General features: G+C 42.7%; 1 protein-coding gene across 4 annotated transcripts in view; it reads left to right on the plus strand.

The window, feature by feature from the left end:
• LPAR1 (lysophosphatidic acid receptor 1) overlaps positions 1–18,703 on the plus strand; it is a 166,691-nt gene that overhangs the window by 143,210 nt on the left and 4,778 nt on the right. Inside the window, exon 4 of one of the 4 annotated variants that reach the window (XR_005456616.1) lies at positions 397–504. The exons of the other annotated variants lie outside the window; for them this stretch is intronic. The gene's annotated coding sequence lies outside the window, so the exon portion shown is untranslated. The remainder of the gene's footprint in view (positions 1–396; positions 505–18,703) is intronic. 4 annotated transcript variants of the gene reach the window in all.

Below are 18,703 nucleotides of genomic sequence, written 5' to 3' on the forward strand. Positions count from 1 at the left end.
GCCTTGCAATAATGGAGGTGAAGATTATGTAGCAGAAGATGGGACCATGAGAGCTTAATTGCAATTACATTTTTGCCCCTGGCATTATACAGTTTTGAACAAGTCACTTTGAGTGACTGGATCCAAACTTTTTCAACCAAAAACTGAGCAGCATAGTAGGTCTAATTTAGCTCATAGGGCCGTTGAGTAGATTTGTGTATTAAGTAAACTAAAATAACTGTTTTGAAAGTATAAAATTGTTTGTAAATCTTAAGAATCAAATCCAGAGTTGTTAGGTTTGTGAGAATCTGTGATTCTCAGACATGTGGTTGAGAAAAAAGAGAGTATTCCTCGATCATTACTTCCATGACCCAGCCAAAAATCGAGGGCCTTTTTTTTTTTTTTTTGTAAATCCAGGTCAGTCCAGGACATGTGGCAACTGGAAGGAAGACAGGCCAACTCAATAAACGTTAAGACCCGACTTTCTGAAGCTTTGTGGACAACAATGAATTCCATTTCCATTAGGTACTTTTAAAAACAGCTACTTTCTTTAGACAAGTTATTAGGTTAGCAAAATATTCTTGAAACTTTCTGATTGCACTTTTGGATAACCCTCGGTTTTTCTTTAGAATGATGGGGACAGAGATTATGAATTAGAACGAGGTTTCTCTGCTCCATTTTCCTGACTTTTTTGCTTGTTGGATGAGTAACACAGGGATTATGGTGAACAAGTCGGAAGCATAGCATTGCAAGAAACAGATTCTGTAAGATTCTGTCATCACAATGCATGACCTTCGGTTGGATTTCTAGTCTAGTTTAGGTTCATATCACTTTTGGGGGTCTTACTCTCATGTTGAAGAACTAAAGCTGTTGTAGAACCAATAGCAAGATGATAAATACCAAAACTTCCTGTTTGTGTTGAGATTTTGGCTGAAGCAAGATTCCGGAGGGAATGCCATTTATCTCTTTAAGTGGATAAATATTATTTAAATTGCCTTGGCAACAGCTGGACCTGTCATACGATAAGTTCAGAATCACTTTCTGGTTTTGAAAGTAGCCCAGCACTCTGCCCATCCACACTGAATGACTTCCTGTTATGTTTAAAATTTCTCTCTTTTTTGGAAGATAAGGAAAACATCCAGTTTACATTCTTTCCCCCTTTTTTATTTTAAAAAAAGCCCTTTCAATCTAGCCCCATTTCTGGGAGCCAGACCAGCTATAGCTATTGTGAGAATCGTGAATTGTTTTCTCCAAACACAAGATTTTAAAACGCAGTCCTTAATTTAGGTCCATATGCTGCTTGGACTATCAAAAGAAGTCAATCCTCTTTCATATCTTTAGAGAATACATTTTAGGTGATGTTTTAATAATATCCATAACACGTTAAAGTAATTGGTCTTTGGAGTTTGAGTGTCAGTAAGGTTATGTTTAGTATGCTTTGAGGCTCTGAGTTCTAATCCCATCTCCGCTACTTGTCTGCTGCATAACCTTGGGCAGGTCACTTTTCTGTACCCCAGTTTCCTCGTCTGCAAAAGGGGGATTAAATCCCCTCCTTGCCACTTAGAATGTGGGACAGAGACTGTGGCCAACATAATAATAATTGTGGTATTTATTAAGCACTCAACTCTGGAGTAAATACAAGATAATCAGGTTCCACAGTCTGTCAGAAGAAGAACAGGCATTGAATCCCAATTTTTGCAGATGAAGAAACAGAGGCACAGAGAAGTTAAGTGACTTGCCCAGGTCCAAGCAGACCTGGGATTAGAACCCAGAGCCTCTGACTCCCAGGCCCTTGCTCTTTCCACTAGGCCAAGCCTGAATATCTTGTATTTCCCCCAGTATTTAGAACAGTGCATGAATCATAGTAATCACTTAACAAGTACCATTAGTATTGTTATTGTAAAGCTAGCTTGACCTTGGGGAAAAAGTAGTGCTTATTGATGAGGCTTGGGTTAGAAGCCATGCTCACCAAGGGCCCACAGTAAGTACTCAATAAATGTCATTGATTAATTAAGGCCCAGGGTGGAATCCAGGTGGAAAATGTGGGGCTTTTCTGGATTTGGCATGGGCTGAGTCCAAAGACTATCTTTTAGATAGTCCGACACCCAGTTAGACCAATCTAACTTGACCGGGGAAGAGGAAAAGTTTGCTCTTGCAGGATACGTTGTGTACCCCTAGACAACTATTGGGGTTCTAGGGTAAGGAGTCCTGTTTCAACTTTTTGGGAGGTGTTTTGTTGATTAATCTGAGTCTCTCACTCTGGAAAGAAGTTAGAGAAGCAGCATGGCTGAGTGGAAAGAGTACAGGCCTGGGAGTCAGATGACCTGGGTTCTAATCCCGACTCTGCTGATTGCTTTCTGTGTGATCTTGGGCAAGTCACTTAACTCTCTCCCTCCGACATAGACTGTGAGCCCCACTGGGACAAGGTCTGTGTCCAACCTAATGAACTTGTATCTAACCCAGTGCTTAGAACAGTGTTTGACATATAATAAGCACTTAATAAATACCAGAAAAAAAGTTAGATGCCTTACATACAAAGTTGAACAAATTATTTCAGGTCATTAGGGCACTAGCCTGGATTGCTCACCCCCTGTGGAGCAGGGGCAGCATCTTTTCCTTTATTGTATTCTTCCTCAGCATTATCACAATATTTTGCACACAATAGGTACTCAGCACCTAAGAATTAATAAATTAAATGGATGATAAATTCACTCTCTCCTTGTAAATCAAGTGCTCTATAAAGAAAAGTTGACATCAGTAAAAGAATTCTGATACATTTCACTGGATGGCTAATGGGGTGCTTGAGCTCTTAAAAGAATATACAGGTAGCGTTTTTTTTTTTTTAATTGTCCTGGGTTACATTTAGGGACCTTGCAACAAACAGACATTAGGGTTTAAGCTCATTATGGGCAGGGAACATACATCTTACTTCTGTTGTACATTTCCAAATTCTTAATACAGTGCATTACAATAAGTCCTTTGAAAAACAGGGCTAGTTATCCACCACCTCCAGAACTCTGCATTTCCTCACAGCTGCCACAATGCACTATCCTTGGAAAATGGGAGAATAGGCCAATACAATGAGTAGTAAATGGGCAAAGTCAGTCTAAGGCATAGATTTGGTTTTCAGAAGGGTAAAGTAGATTTTGAGCCCAAGGTTTTCCCCTGTCTCCAGAGTTTACACACAGTATTTCTTTTCAAGAAGAATTTTGAGCTTAAGAAAGATGAACTGACTTGAACTGTGTTGCTCTCCACCAGTGACCCAAAAGAATTATTAGGTCCCCTGGTCTGGAGAGTAATATTGTTTAATATTGGATTAGTTTCCTCTTTCTCTGGGTCACTTTATAGGGTTTAAAAAAATCTCTTGTGGTCTGTGTAAGGAACAGCATTTTTATCTTTTTGTGTATATGATAAAAGGGAGGCACAGATTGATTTAAAAGACTTAACCAAGTTTATAGCATAAATCAGTAATGAAAGCAAAGGAAATTGTAGTCTCTTGATTTCTATTTACCCGGGAATGATAACTTGACCACCATTTCAATTTCACATTACAATCAATCAATCAACCAATCAATTGTATTTATTGAGCACTTACTGTGTGCAAAGCACTGTACTAAGCGTTTGGGAAGTACAAGTTGGCAACATATAGAGACGGTCCCTACCCAACAGTGGGCTCACAGTCTAGAAGGGGGATAGAGAGAGCAAAACAAAACATTAACAAAATAAAATAAATAGAATAGATATGTACAAGTAAAATAAATAGACTAATAAATACATACAAACATATATACATATATACAGGTGCTGTGGGGAAGGGAAGGAGGTAAGGCAGGGGGGATGGAGAGGGGGAGGAGGGGGAGAGGAAGGAGGGGGCTCAGTCTGGGAAGGCCTCCTGGAGGAGGTGAGCTCTCAGTAGGGCCTTGAAGGGAGGAAGAGAGCTAGCTTGGCGGATGTGGGGAGGGAGGGCATTCCAGGCCAGGGCGATGAAGTGGGCCAGGGGTCAACGGCGGGACAGGCGAGAATGAGGCACGGTGAGGAGATTAGCGGCAGAGGAGCAGAGGGTGCAGGCTAGGCTGTAGAAGGAGAGAAGGGAGGTAAGGTAGGAGGGGGCAAGGTGATGGAGAGCCTTGAAGCCAAGGGTGAGGAGTTTCTGCCTGATGCATAGGTTGATTGGTAGCCACTGGAGATTTTTGAGGAGGGGAGTAACATGCCCAGAGCGTTTCTGCACAAAGACGATCTGGGCAGCGGCGTGAAGTATGGATTGAAGTGGGGAGAGACAAGAGGATGGGAGATCGGAGAGGAGGCTGATACAGTAGTCCAGAGGGGATAGGATGAGAGCCTGAACCAGCAGGGTAGTGGTTTGGATGGAGAGGAAAGGGCAGATCTTGGCAATGTTGCAGAGCTGAGGTTTTGCAGGTTTTGGTGACGGCTTGGATGTGAGGGGTGAACGAGAGAGCGGAGTCGAGGATGACACCAAGGTTGCGGGCCTGTGAGATGGGAAGGATGATAGTGCCGTCAACAGTGATGGGAAAGTCAGGGAGAGGGCAGGGTTTGGGAGGGAAGACAAGGAGCTCAGTCTTGGACATGTTGAGTTTTAGGTGGCGGACAGACATCCAGATGGAGATGTCCTGAAGGCAGGAGGAGATGCGAGCCTGGAGGGAGGGGGAGAGAGCAGGGGCAGAGATGTAGATTTAGGTGTCATCAGCGTAGAGATGATAGTTGAAGCTGTGGGAGTGAATGAGGTCACCAAGGGAGTGAGTGTAGATCGAGAACAGAAGGGGACCAAGCACCGAACCTTGAGGAACCCCCACAGTAAGGGAATGGGAGGGGGAGGAGGAGCCTGCAAAAGAGACTGAGAATGAATGACCAGAGAGATAAGAGGAGAACCAGGAGAGGACGGAGTCTGTGAAGCCAAGTTGTGGAGAATAAGTGAATGTGGAGTTCCATCTAGATTTTAAGCTCCTTGTAGGCAAGTGAACTCTTTCATATTGTACTCTCCCAAGTGCTTAGTATAGTGCTCAGCACACAGTAAGCTCTCAATGATGGAAGATGGAGAATAATATAGGGAGGCATGTCATGTGGGAATGCATTTGCTAGACACTTAGAACTTGAAGATTTTACTTTAAATTTATTCTTCTGTTTACCAAGGAAGGAATTTAATATAAACTTATGATTTATCCTATTGTACCTGAGTATCATAAAATTGAAATTTAAATTAGCAGTAGTGTGGTGTTTTGAACTCTCCTCAATGAAAGTGCTGAAGGTGATGGAGGTGGGAGGTATCACAGAGGTTCAAGCAGTTAAAAAGATAACACTAATGAAATGATATTTCTTTGGATTGTTGCAAAAATTATATTACAACAGCACAGCTCTCTTTGAATTTTCCAGGCCTAGACCCTTGCTTTCTTGCTTGCTTTCATGACTATATGTACATTCTTACTTCAGATCATAAAAAAATTCAAGGTGAAGTGCAACTAAAGCCAAGTTCTACCCAATTTCATGTAGAACACATGGGAACACAATCTTTCATAAGCTTTCCACCAAAATGATGTTACCCTACCTGTGTACTAACCATTGATGATTTGATCATTAAAAGAATTGCAAAATGAGGCTATTTTTTACATCTGGCTTTAGATTAGATTTCATATAACTGGGAAGGACATCTATATTTGTTTTAAAAGGGAATATACACTCTGTGTATGAGGGATTGAGAAACGTACATAAATTTGGTGGTGTTGGCAAATAGAGTTTTCAAGTGTCAAACAGAGAAGGGCGCCATTGTTAATTTTACTAATTTTCAAGAGTGGATTTATTTTGGATATTATAAACAGTTTCCTCCTCACCAGCCAGTCTGTGGTTTGGATTCCTCAACCATTTAAAACACTTTTATGTCTCTAATAATACCAGATTGTACTCTTCCCAGAACACTGTAGTGCTAGCCCCTTCTGATGAGGAAATACTGCTTTCTACATTCTCTTGGTCTTGATGGAATATTCAGTTAGAAACTCAGGAGCTATGCTCTCCAGTGAGTAAAGCAAAAGTGCCCCTGACAAATAAAGGCTCTGAAACATATTCTTCTAGGACACAGCCCAGATTTCACCCACTACCTTCTTTGTAAAAACAGAAATGATTACTCAGTGATATTCCACCAGTCTTGTCACAAAAAACTTGCAAGGTCATGTCCCCTTTCTACTCAAACATTGAATTTCTTTGGTAGGAGAGTTGGGTAGTACACATCAGCAAACAAAAGCTGAGCACGGTGCATGCATTGCATTAAGCAGATGACTTTTCTAGACCTTGCACCTATCAATCAATGGTATTGGGAGGCTACTGTGTGCAGAGAACTGTACTAAGTGCTTGGGAGAGTACAATACAAGGGGGTTGGTAGACACATTTCCTGCCCACAAGGAGCTTGCAGTCTAGAGGGGGCAGACAGACAATAAAATAAATAACAGGTATATACATAGTGCTGTGGGGCTGACGGTGGGGTGACTATCAAGTGCTTCAAGAGTTCAGATCCGAGTGCATAGGTGACACTGAAGGGAGAGGGAGAAGGGGAAATGAGGGCTTAGTCAGGGAAGGCCTCTTGGAGGAGAAGTGATTTTAATAAGGCTTAAAACACAGGGAGAGTGTTGATCTGGCATATATCAATCCATCAGTGGTATTTATTGAGCACTGTGTGCAGAGCACTGCACTAAGTGCTTGGAAGAGTACAGAATGAGTTAGTAGACACATTCTGTGCCCATCACAAATTTATGGCCTAGAGGACAAGCTTACTGTCTAGAGGAAAGGGAGTTCCAGGTCAGAGGGAGGATGTAGGTATGGCAATGGATCATCTACTGAGACACCCTAGATACAGGCATTCAACAAGCCTGAAAGAAAGAGGATGAGAAGCAGCATGGCTCAGTGGAAAGAGCACGGGCTTTGGAATCAGAGGTCATGGGTTCAAATCCCAGCTCCGCCAATTGTCAGCTGTGTGACTTTGGGCAAGTCACTTAACTTCTCTGTGCCTCAGTTCCCTCATCTGTAAAATGGGGATTGACTGAGCCCAATGTGGGACAACCTGATCACCTTGTATCCCCACCAGCACCTAGAACAGTGCTTTACACATAGTAAGTGCTTAACAAATACCATCGTTGTTATTATTATTATTATGCGTGGCCATTCTATTGATTGCCAGAGCTTCATCATTAGTGCCAAACCACCACAGAGAAACATCCAATTGACAAGAACTTTCTACTAAACTGGAAAACCACCAGCTGCCAGTATGGCAGGGAGGAAAATCCATGAGTATGTTGTGGTGGGGGGGAGTTGTTGAATGGGAATATAAGAATCTATCTGCTTCATGCCATTCCTTTATTTCTGGAAGTATAAATGAATGGATCTTGCTTGATATAGCGATACAATATTGAGCCTCTGTTTATATAAGCTGCACACTTTGTTGCTCTTTCAAGCCAGATCCAGTCATTTGCATATTTGTACACCCTGGCAGTAAGATTGGAATGGGAGAAATATTCACACTCTTCCTCAAGGGCTAGAATCTGGTTGTATTTGTATCAAGTAACAGCCACTTTAGGCCCTCATGGGAGACAGACCTGAGAAACAAGAAACTAAAAGACCAGAGCTTCCCTTTACAAATATACCAGATGCCCTTCCATTAGGAGTAGGTCTAAAACTATCCTAATTATGGATCAACTCATACAATGCCAACCAATATGTATTGAAATAGATATGTGAGGCCTGCTTTAGCCTGACAAGGGAAAGAAATTCAAAATCTAGAACTATGGGCCTATGGAATTGCTTCACCAGTTCACACAAATTGGCTAACCTTAGAAAAACCTGACCAAAGAATTCTCTTCACATGGTGAATGCAGCCTAATGTTACATACATACATTTCTAATCATACGTCTTCCATTAATGGCACTTGAAGAATAGAAGCAATACTAGATGATGGCAGGTGCCACATGCCAAAAGTGGAAGGTACTATTTTTCTTGACAATTGTGGGCTTAAAGTTTCCTTCCAGTTTCCATTTTACCCAATGACACGCTACTACTTCCTCCGGCCCTGGCATGTTCAAGTTAACTTGTCTTCACAAAGCTGCTCTCGATGAACTTTTTTAGTGCTTCTTTTGACTCCTTTTCTTGGAGTTTGGTGACTTTACAGGGTTCACCCATTCTGGGTTTGCAATAATCTAGACAGTTCCATGGAGAAGGCAGAGGATTCTAGGGAAGGTTGGGGTTTGAGGAAAGGCTGGGACCAGGAGTCCAGGGAAAGGTGGGTGCTTAGGATTCCAGAGGGAAAGGCAGAAGGTGGGCTTAATGGGCAGTCCCCATTTCAAACCTATGAATTTCCCACCCATTCCCTTGCCTATCTTGAGCTCCATAATGACCAATTCCTAGAGGCTCTGCTGTATTTCAGAGATTCTAAGAGAGATTCCTTTTTTGTATCTCTGCCATTATCTTTTAGTCTTGAATTTTGCTTTTGTTAACTTCTTAAATCCACTTTAGATGTTGGAGCTTTTGGATTTTTTCTTGTGCAGACAAAATGCATTGCTGGACCTTTAATTCTTCTGTATGCTTTTCAATTGTGTTTGGCATCTGTGGTTCTGTTATCTCACCACCATTTCCCTTTGACTTGGAATTTTTGTACCTCCCATCTCCGAGTCATTTTTTAAATTTACAGAATGTATACAAGGCACTCACTCTCAAAGAAGGGTGATGTCCCTTTTACAATAACTTTAAGCTTCCCTCCTTGTCATTCTATACACACCGTGACTGTGATCCCTTCCATATGTTCAGAAAGCAGCACTGTGAATGGTCCTCTTTGACAACAGCCTTCTTTTTCTTACAATGTAGCTTCCTTAGCCCACAATAGCAACCTTACATGACAATAAATCAGGATGGTGCCAGATGGCATAATATTAAATAAGATGACTACAAAATCACATTCTGAGTAAAAATGGGTCTGTGAACTGTATGTGATGAGTCTGTGTGCATGCATGAGAGATTGTACGTGCCTGCACTATTTCAATCTCACTTTGTGTATGAGTAAATGTGTACATTTGTGGGGGTTTATGGGCAATTGCCAGCTATTTTCCATTTCTGGCCTGCAGCCCTGACTCAAACTTCACTGCACCCAGATTTCCATCTTCTGCCAAATTCTAACATCTTGCCTTTCTCCAGATCCATGACCAGATGATAAATTCCACATTTCTTGGCCTTGCCCTCTTGAATCCTGATTCCCTTCTTTCCCTGGAATATTATTTACCCTAGATCTCAAAAACTCATCTTTCCCCAGATATCTGCCTTCCCTCAGACCCCTTATTCTTCTCTTTGAGCTTTGCCTCAGTAGCAGCCTTTATTGAGCATCTACTATATAGTCATGGAAACATACAATAGAGACATAAAATGCAGTCCCTGCCCTTGAAGGAGTTTTTATCCTCCCTCAGTCATCATGGATGCTAAAACCCACCTTCCCCTGGACCTCTGCCTTTCCTCAGACTCATCCATTGTTCCCTGACCCTATCTTTCTAGTGGAAAGGGCACAGTCCTGAATGAGAGGACCTGGGTTCTAATTTCAACTTTACCAACTTGCCTGCTGTGTGACCTTGACCAAGTCACTTGACTTCTCTGTGCCTGTTTCTCATTTGTGAAACCTGGAATCAATAGCTGTTTTCCCTCCTACTTAGACTATGAGCCTCATATATGACAGGAACTGTATCCAACCTGATTATTGTGTATCTTCCTCAGTACTTAATACCATGCTTAACCCGTACTCAATGCTTAACATATCATAATTATTATTATCACACACTAGCTTTCTCTCAGAGCCCTGCCTTCTCTGAACCCTTACTCTCACCTTCCTCAAATCCATTAGTAGTGTTTATTGAGATGCTTTCTGTGTGACAAGCACTGAACTAAGGACTTGGGAGAGTGCAAAAGAGTAAGTAGACAATCCCCAAAGTGACGGCTGTACTGTCATCTTGAATTTGATCAGCCTACTGTGTGGCAAACAGGGGAGTGATTGTCCCTGCTCTGAGTAAAGGCTTTGGGATGATGAGGAGTCCAAGAGGCAGTTTGCTGCTTTGCAAACAGGTCCTACAAGTAGAAAATGCATTAGCACACCAAATGATCAATACTGTGTGTGGAATGAATTGTCAATTACACATAGGTCTTTTCAGCCATACTGAGGTGCATAGTTCACTTAAGGAGTTTACCAAGTAGCAGATATGAGGGCAAGGATTATGGCTAGTAATTATTTTGCACTCTCCCACGTGCTTAGTACAGTGCTTTGCAAATATAAAGTTCTATATGTGTGCAACAGTACCCTGTTTGTCATTAATACTCTGTCCTTTGACAGCTTTGAGCTCCCTTAGTTTGGTGTAAAAGTATTCCCGATAGTTTGACTCCTTGGGTCTCTAATCACTGGGATGAGGAAGTTGGATGAGCCAGGAGTTAGCGGAGCAGAAGAGTCTGATTGTTAAGAGCACATCTCTCTCTCTCTCTCTCTCTATATATATATAAAATAACTGCTGCATCAGTTAGTCTCTCTTTCATGGAACACATTTTGAGTAGTGACAGGGTTTATTGTATATGCTTGCAGCATCTGATGGACTTTACTTTTGATCCTGGTGGGTCTTCTTGGCCTTGCAGATTGATCTGGGAATGGGCCAGTAATGTACTATTTGTAAGGATGAAGGGAAAACTTGATTTATATATAGCTTTTAGCTGAAACTCATCCCCTCCTCACCATCCCACTTCACCACAAGCCCAGAAGAGCTAGGCCTTCTTCCAGTCCCATGTTTTTTCCACTAGAACGTGTAACCTCTGGAAAAATGAAAAGATGACTGACTTCATATGGACAAAAATTGTGGAGACTTTGAAAAAAGATCCAATCCACGTGTTCACAATGGCCAAATATCAAGAGGAGAGTTGGCAACTAGAAGCATTTTGCCCCAATTTAGGCTGTCTGGCAGGTGTTGCCACCTACCTGATGGAGTTCTAGGAACTGCTCTCAGGATAGCCCCAGGCATGGAGGCTGGAAAATGCTAAATGTTACCTTTCTGTCTAGTGAATGGACAGTAGTCCCTCAGTATTTCCAGGGGATTGGTTAAAGAAATCTCTATGAATGAGGTGAAATTGCAAAGACCATCTGTGCCCAACAGCAGCTGCACTTCAAAACTGAGTTCCTGGAGCAGAACGAGGTGTATTTAACACCATAAACATTCATTTTTCCCATATAGCATGGCCTCCACTAATAATAGCTTGATGCTGAGGTTAGATTTGCTCCATGAAGGAGTTGGTCAGACTTTGGGTGTGTGTGTGGGAGTGTGTATATGAGGGAGCTTGTGTGTGAGGGAGTTTGGCGGGGGTGTGTGAGGGAGTTTGTGTGTGTGTGAGGGACCTTGTGGGAGTGAGTGTGTGAGGGACTTTGGGTGTATGTGTGGGAGTGTGTGTGTGTGTGTGTGAGGGAGCTTGTGTGTGAGGGAGATTGGCGGGGGTGTGTGAGGGAGTTTGGGTGTGAGGGAGTTTGTGTGTGTGTGTGAGGGACCTTGTAGGAGTGAGTGTGTGAGGGACTTCGTGTGTGTGTGTGTGGGTGTGTGAGGGACTTTGGGGTATGTGTGAGGGAGCTTGTGGGAGTGAGTGAGGGAGTTTAGGGAAGTTTGGGGGAGTGTACGTGTGAGGGAGTTGAGTGTGTGTGTGAGGGAGTTTGGGTGTGTGGGAGGGGAGTGTGTGGGGGGGGGAGTTTGGGGTGTGTGTGTGTGAGGGAGGGAGGGAGTTTAGGGGGTGGGAGGGAGTTTGGGGGAGTGTGTGTAAGGGAGTTTGGGTGTGTGGGAGTGTATGTGTGTGAGTTTGGGTATGTGGGAGAGAGTTTGGAGTATGTGGGAGGGAGCTTGTGGGAGTGAGTGTTGGGGGGGAGTTTGGGGTGTGTGTGTGTGAGGGAGGGAGGGAGTTTAGGGGGTGGGAGGGAGTTTGGGGGAGTGTGTGTGAGGGAGTTTGGGTGTGTGGGAGTGTAGGTGTGTGAGTTTGGGTATGTGGGAGAGAGTTTGGAGTATGTGGGAGGGAGCTTGTGGGAGGGAGTGTGTGAGGGAGTATGTGGGAGGGAGCTTGGGAATGTGTGTATGTGTGTGTGTGTGAGGGAGTTTGGGGGTGTGTGAGGGGGTGGGTGTGTGAGGGAGTTTTGTGGTATGTGTGTGTGTATGTGAGGGAGTGTGGGTGTGAGGGAATTTACGGTATGTGTGAGGGACGTTGGGTGTGGTGGGGGAGTTTGGGGGGGGTGTGTGTGAGGGAGTTTGGGGGAGTATATGTCAGGGAGTTTGGAGTGTGTGTGTGAGGGAGTTTGGGGGAGTATGTGTCGGAGTTTGGAGTGTGTGTGTGAGGGAGTTTGGGTGTGTAGAAGTGTGTGTGTGTGTGTGTGTGTGTGTGTGTATGTCAGCTGGGTGACTTTGGGCAAGTCACTTCTCTGTGCCTCATCTGTAAAATGGGGATTAAGACTGTGAGCCCCCCCGTGGGACACCCTGATCACCTTGTATCCCCCCAGCACTTAGAGCAGTGCTTTGCATGTAGTAAGCGCTTAACAAATGCTATTATTATTATTAGAAAAATTCCTTTTAGAAAAATTCCTTTCCAAAAATACATTTAGACTCTGTAAATTCTAGGGAAATTCTGAAAACCTGTCAGGACAATATTTGAACAAATTCTTCATTTTTATCAATGTCAGTGGTATTTATTGAGTACTTACTGTGTGTGCAGAACACTGTACTAAGTACTTGGGAGAGTACATTACAACAGTTGGTAGAGTAGACGTGTTGTCTGCCCACAAAGAGCTCACAGTCTATAGGGGGAGACAGACATAAATAAATTACGGATATGTACATAAGTGCTGTGGGGCGGAGGGTGGGGTAAATATCAAATGCTTAAAGGGTACAGATCCAGAAGGGAGAGGGAGTTAGGAAAAGAGGGCTTAATTGGGGAAGGGCTCTTGGAAGAGATGTGCCCTTAATAATAATAATAATGATGATGATGATGATAATTATGTTATTTGTTAAGTGCTTACCATGTGCCAGGCACTGTACTAAGTGCTGGGGTGGATACAAGCAAATCGAGTTGAACACAGTCTCTGCTGTATGAGGGGCTCACAGATGAGGTAACTGAAGCACAGAGAAGTGAAGTGACTTGCTCAAGGTCACCCAGCAGACAAGTGGTGGAGCTGAGATTAGAACCCATACAGTTCTCTGCTCACAGTAAGCGTTTAGTAAATATGATTGAATAAAACCATGACCTTCTGACTCCTAGGCCTGTGCTCTATCCACCACACCATGTTGTTTGATGGTGTCCATGGGTTTGATGGTGGGGAGAGTGGTGGTCTGGCATATATGGAGGGGGAGGGGGTTCCATGCTAGAGAGAGGACATGGGAAAGGGATCTGCAGCAAGATAGATGAGATCAGGTCACAGTGAGCAAGCTGAAGCTAGAGGAGCCAAGGGTATGGTCTGGGCTGTTATAGGAAATCAGTGAGGTAAGGTAGGAGAGGGCAAACTGATTGACTGTGTTAAAGCTCATTGTAAGGAGTTTCTTTTTGATGCAGAGGTGGATGGAGGAGCTGTGTATGCAAAACTTAGTAAAATTCACCTTGTCTTTCATTTTGTAGGATCGAATATTCCAATCTGCCACTTTCAGTGTCCCTGAAATTTGGAGAGAGAAGGGAATAAATTGAGAGATACATTTGAGAATTTCTTCTAAAGTGCATAATATGCATGGGTTGTTTCAGCCACCTGGAATGCTGAGGACGACTATTGTTTGAGACAACTAAAGAATTCTGTGATAAGTTGTCCCTCAAACCAGAGATCATCATCCTTGTCAGCATAAAAAGTTAGGGTAGGAACCTCCACTTCCCACGGTTTGTTTGGGTCAGGAATAAATAGATGGATATTGGAGGGAGAGAGAAAGAAAGAAAGAGAGGGGGAAGACTGGCAGGGCAGTGATTTTTTTTCCTCCAGGAAAAGCCATCACCTCACTCTCCCTGACCCATATAAACCTTAAAGGAGGCACCCCACCCTAACTTTTCCTGCACCTCAGGGTGAGGTTTCATAAATCAGCTATGAGATTTGTCATCAGTTCATAACTGTCCTGAGCCTTCCAAGCCGTTCCCAATAATATTTGTATTGTCATACGTGTGTGCTCCAGAGCATGATCATCATTCTAGAAGGGCTGTTTCAAGGACTTTAGATGGGGAGCTTAGCCTGATGAGTTGGGAAAATTTCTTAGGTCCAAAGCATATTCTGACTCCAGTTTCCATATCCCTTATGGCATTCTCAAGCATGCCTAGAGGCATGAGAAGTAGTGTGGCCTAGTGTAAAGAGCATGGGCCTGGGAGTCAGAGGACCTGGGTTCAAATCTCAGCTCTGCCACTTCTCTGCTGTGTGGCTTTGGGTAAGTCACTTTGCTTCTTACCTCATTTACTTCATCTGAAAAATGGGGATTAAATCTTCCTCCCTCCAGCTTGGACTGAGCACCCCATGTGGGGCAGGGACTGTGTCCAACCTGATAATCTTGTATCTACTCAGCATTTAGAATGGTGCCTGACACATAGTAAGGGCTTAACAAATACCATAAAATAAAAAAAAATCATGGCAGCATAAAATAGGTTGAACAAGACGGGTCAGCCAGGGTTTCTGCCATTTAGACTCAACCAGCATAGCACCATGTAGTAACTTTAGGAACTCCATGAACTTCTAAAGGCATCTAAATTTGCTTAGCAAGAGAAGCAATGTTGCCTAGTGGAAAGAGCCCAGTTCTGGGAGTCAGATGACCTGGATTCTAATTCTGGCTCTACCAGTTGATTGCTGTGTGACCTTAGGCAAATCACTTCTCTGTGCCTCAGTTCCCTCATCTGTAAAATTGAGGATTCAGTACTTCATTCATTCAGTCATATTTATTGAGCACTTACTGTGTGCAGAGCACTGTACTAAGTGCTTGTACTAAGCGCTAAGCTTGTACTAAGCGCTTGTTCTCCCTCCTATTTAAACTGTGAGCCCCATGTGGGACAGGAACCATGTCTCACCTGATTATCCTGTATCTACCCCATTGATTAGTTTAATGCTTGGTGCACACTAAGCACTTAGCAAATAACACAGTTGTTGTTAGTAGTAGTAGCTGCTAGAACTCAAGCCTGCTCATTATGTCAAATGCTCCTCCCATATTCCAGGGCCCTATCTTTCCCTGCAACCCTCTAAAGATCTGCCCCTTTGCACAAACCTCCAGACTCTCATCCCTCCATCCTTTCATCTCTCTCATATATACATATCTCATATACATATATATATATACATATATACATGAGAGAGCGATATGGATAATAATTTTTTTTTCGTGTGTGTGTGTGCAGGTGAGGGGAGGAGGAGGTATGTGTGTCAGTGTGGCCTGTATTATCCAGATGAAGCATGGGGTTTTGGCCCATAGTCAGTTTGAGGATGGTGTGACTAATGTAGCTGGAAAGTCAAAGGACAATAGCAATAATCAAAAGTATGTCTACATGAATCTGGATAACAGATATCTTAGTTATATGTTTTTTTAATGGTAGTGGTTAATCACTTACTATGTACTGGGCACTGTTCTAAACACTGGGGTAGATACCAGATAATCAGGTTTGGCACAGTCCCTGTCCTACATGGGGCTCAAAGTCTTAATCCCCATTTAACAGATGAGGTAACTGGGGCACAGAGAAGTTAAGTGACTTGCCCAAGGTCACACAGCAGACAAATGGCAGATCTGGTATTAGAACCCAGATCCTTATGACTCCCAAGCCCACGCTCTATTCACTAGGCCATGCTGCTTAGTGTCACTATTTAGTGATGTTATTTATGAAACGCCAGTTTTATATATCACGGGTACAGCTATTTCCTAGTTGCTAGTTCTGGGAATTAAATTTTATAAAGAAATTGTTTACTAATCCCTAATGCAAAAGTAGCCCAGTGCAGAAAATCTACCACAACTGATGTAGACCGTTTCCAACTAAAGCAGAATTTTATGTTTGCTTCAATGGCAGAAATAGCAAGTTAAAAGCTGCAAAGGTATAGTAAAATTAGACCAAGTGCTCCCCCATGCATAAAGTCTAACTTGTTCTCTGAGGCAAAGATGTTAAGTCCATTTACAAACTTGTTTTTGGATCTGCAGGATGTCTGCTTTTGCTTTTAAGAAAAACACAAATCCATCATATGAATTGGAAATGTTTTATGTTTTCTTCATCATCAGACATTTCAGATGTTTCCAGGGAGGTCTGCCTTTTCAGAGGATTCTTTTTCTTTTACTTTGGCTTGTATGTTCTTTGTGTAAGCAAGTTCACATTGGTTTGAGAAAAAAGGCTCTAAGAAGAACCCAAAAGCTCCTTGAGCTGATTAGCACAGACAACTCTTTGGATGGGACTAGATCTTGCAGGGAGTCCAGGGCTTTCCCTGAGAGGACCGCTCAGTCCCTTGATCACAAAGGCTGATGAGAAGTCTTTGGGGCTCAGTGGGGAAGAGGGGGAAGGACTAGCGACAGAAGAAGGAGTAGGGCTAAGGAATGAAACTATGGATTGGTGCCGCTTGTCTGCTTCTTGGATTACTACCCCCTTCCCCAGAGTTAGCTGGTGAGATGTTGGTCTGAGGGGCTGATTTGGAACCCCACTGGCCAATTTCTCCCAGACCCAAAGGCACTGCTTCTCAAAATGAGCAGGGTCAGAGCCCTGCTTAAAGTCCAGGTGTCCTGAGTTGTCCTGTGGGAGAGGCGGTCCTGATGCAGATCAATTATCAGTAGTTGTGGGGCTAGATAGATTATCTTAGACCACTGCATTATTTTGCCTATCTGTTTGGACCATTTCAGTGCTTATTATCCCCTCCAACCCATGGCAGTTAGGTAGAGGAAGAAGAGATGATATGAAAATCAATTTCATGTTAATTTCTTAGTCCCTTACAGACCACCACAATAACTGCTTTTTAGAAAAAAGAAGAAGGAATAGTTGGTCTGCCAGCTTGCCAACTTGCAATTTCATTGAAAATTTGATGAATTTGTAAGAAGGTATTACCGGGTCAGAACATTGGTCCACCCAGCACAATAGTCTTTCTCCAACAGTGGCCACAATATCACTAATAATAGTATTTATTCAATATCTGTTATGTGCAGGGAGCTCTACTAACCTGTTAGCAAATCTGTTTGGGGGAAAAGTCCAGACTGCAGAGAAGGAAACTTAAGCAAAGATTCAGTGATGGCAGAGACAATTTGGAGATTTGCTGGGTAGGAGTGAAGAGCACAATTTGGGATGTGGCAAGACATGAGGAGAGAGAGCGCATTATGGGCAGAGAATGTGTCTGTTGCTATTTTGCCCTCTCCCAAGCATTTAGTACAGTGCTCTGCACACAGTATGTGCTCAATAAGTATGATCAAATGAATAGGTAAGAGGTAAGAGCTGATGGAACCTTGAAACTGAAGATTGGGATTTTTCTTTTAGGCAAAAAAACATTTCTAGGGAAGCCTTTGGGGGATCTTGAGGAAAGTGTCGATCTTTACTTGGCATAGTCATCAGTGTAGGTAGAATAGAATGAAGAGGAGAGAGGTTAAAGGCAGGGTGATCTGTAAGAAAGTCATTGAAAAGAAGTAGTATTGGTATTTATTGAGCACCTTCTGAGTATACTGCACTGTACTAAGTGTTTGGGAACTACAACCGAAGCATGCTGTTCCCAACAAGGGAGACAAAGACACACTGAATGTGCATATATACGCAAGTGCTGAAAAATATGATTTTTATTCTCTTTGTTTTGGGGTTACAGAGCACTTTGTTAACCATTTTAATTGCCTCACACATTGAATCAATGATTTGAAAGAACAGTTGATAATGACTCAAAGATCGCTCCTCTGGCCCAGAGCTGCCAGTTATGTGGTAATCTGCTGCTTTCCTGCCCAAATTTCTTCCTGAAATTTGCAAATTTGACTTGGTGTCTAATTGGGTACATAAAATCAAGTCACTTCCAAAAGGCCTTCCCCAAGAAGACTTATTTTCCCCTTCTCCCTCTGCCTTCTGCATTGTTTCTTTAATCACTTATCACCTCAGCCACATGGCACTTATGCACATATCTGTAATTTATGTTAATGTCTGTCTCCTTCTCTAGATTGTAATCATGTGGGCAGGGAACATGTCTACCAATTATGTTGTACTCTCCCAAGTGCTTAGAGTAGTATGTATGCTGTAAGTGCTCAAATACCATTGATTGATTAATATGAATATTCTATTGATCATATACACTTAGGCTTCCTTTCCCTGTACCCAGAATGATCTGTAACAGACTATCATCATTGTCGTGGCTGCATGTGGAGTGCCTGAGTGCTTCAGAGTAATAATTATAGGTTCTTAGGAACCAAGATAGTTTTCTTCTGAAATGGGAGGAAACTTTCATGGCTGTGTTATTTCTGTATCTGTAACTTGGAACACAGGTCAATCAATGGCATTTATTGAGCAATTACTGTATGCAGAGCACTGTACTAAACACTTAAAAGAGTGCAATACAACAGAGTTGGTAGATATGCTCTCTGCTGATAGACAGCTTATAGTCTAGAGTTTTTTGCTTTGAAATACTTGGAAATTGGTATTTTGAAATGGTATCATTGTATGACAGTCCAAATAAAAAAGATACAGCTAATAAAATGGCATGTCACCACAGTGGTGTCTCCCTACACCTTATGATTCAAA

The sequence above is a fragment of the Tachyglossus aculeatus genome, chromosome X4 (assembly GCF_015852505.1).
Source record: "Tachyglossus aculeatus isolate mTacAcu1 chromosome X4, mTacAcu1.pri, whole genome shotgun sequence".
Lineage (NCBI taxonomy): Eukaryota > Metazoa > Chordata > Mammalia > Monotremata > Tachyglossidae > Tachyglossus > Tachyglossus aculeatus.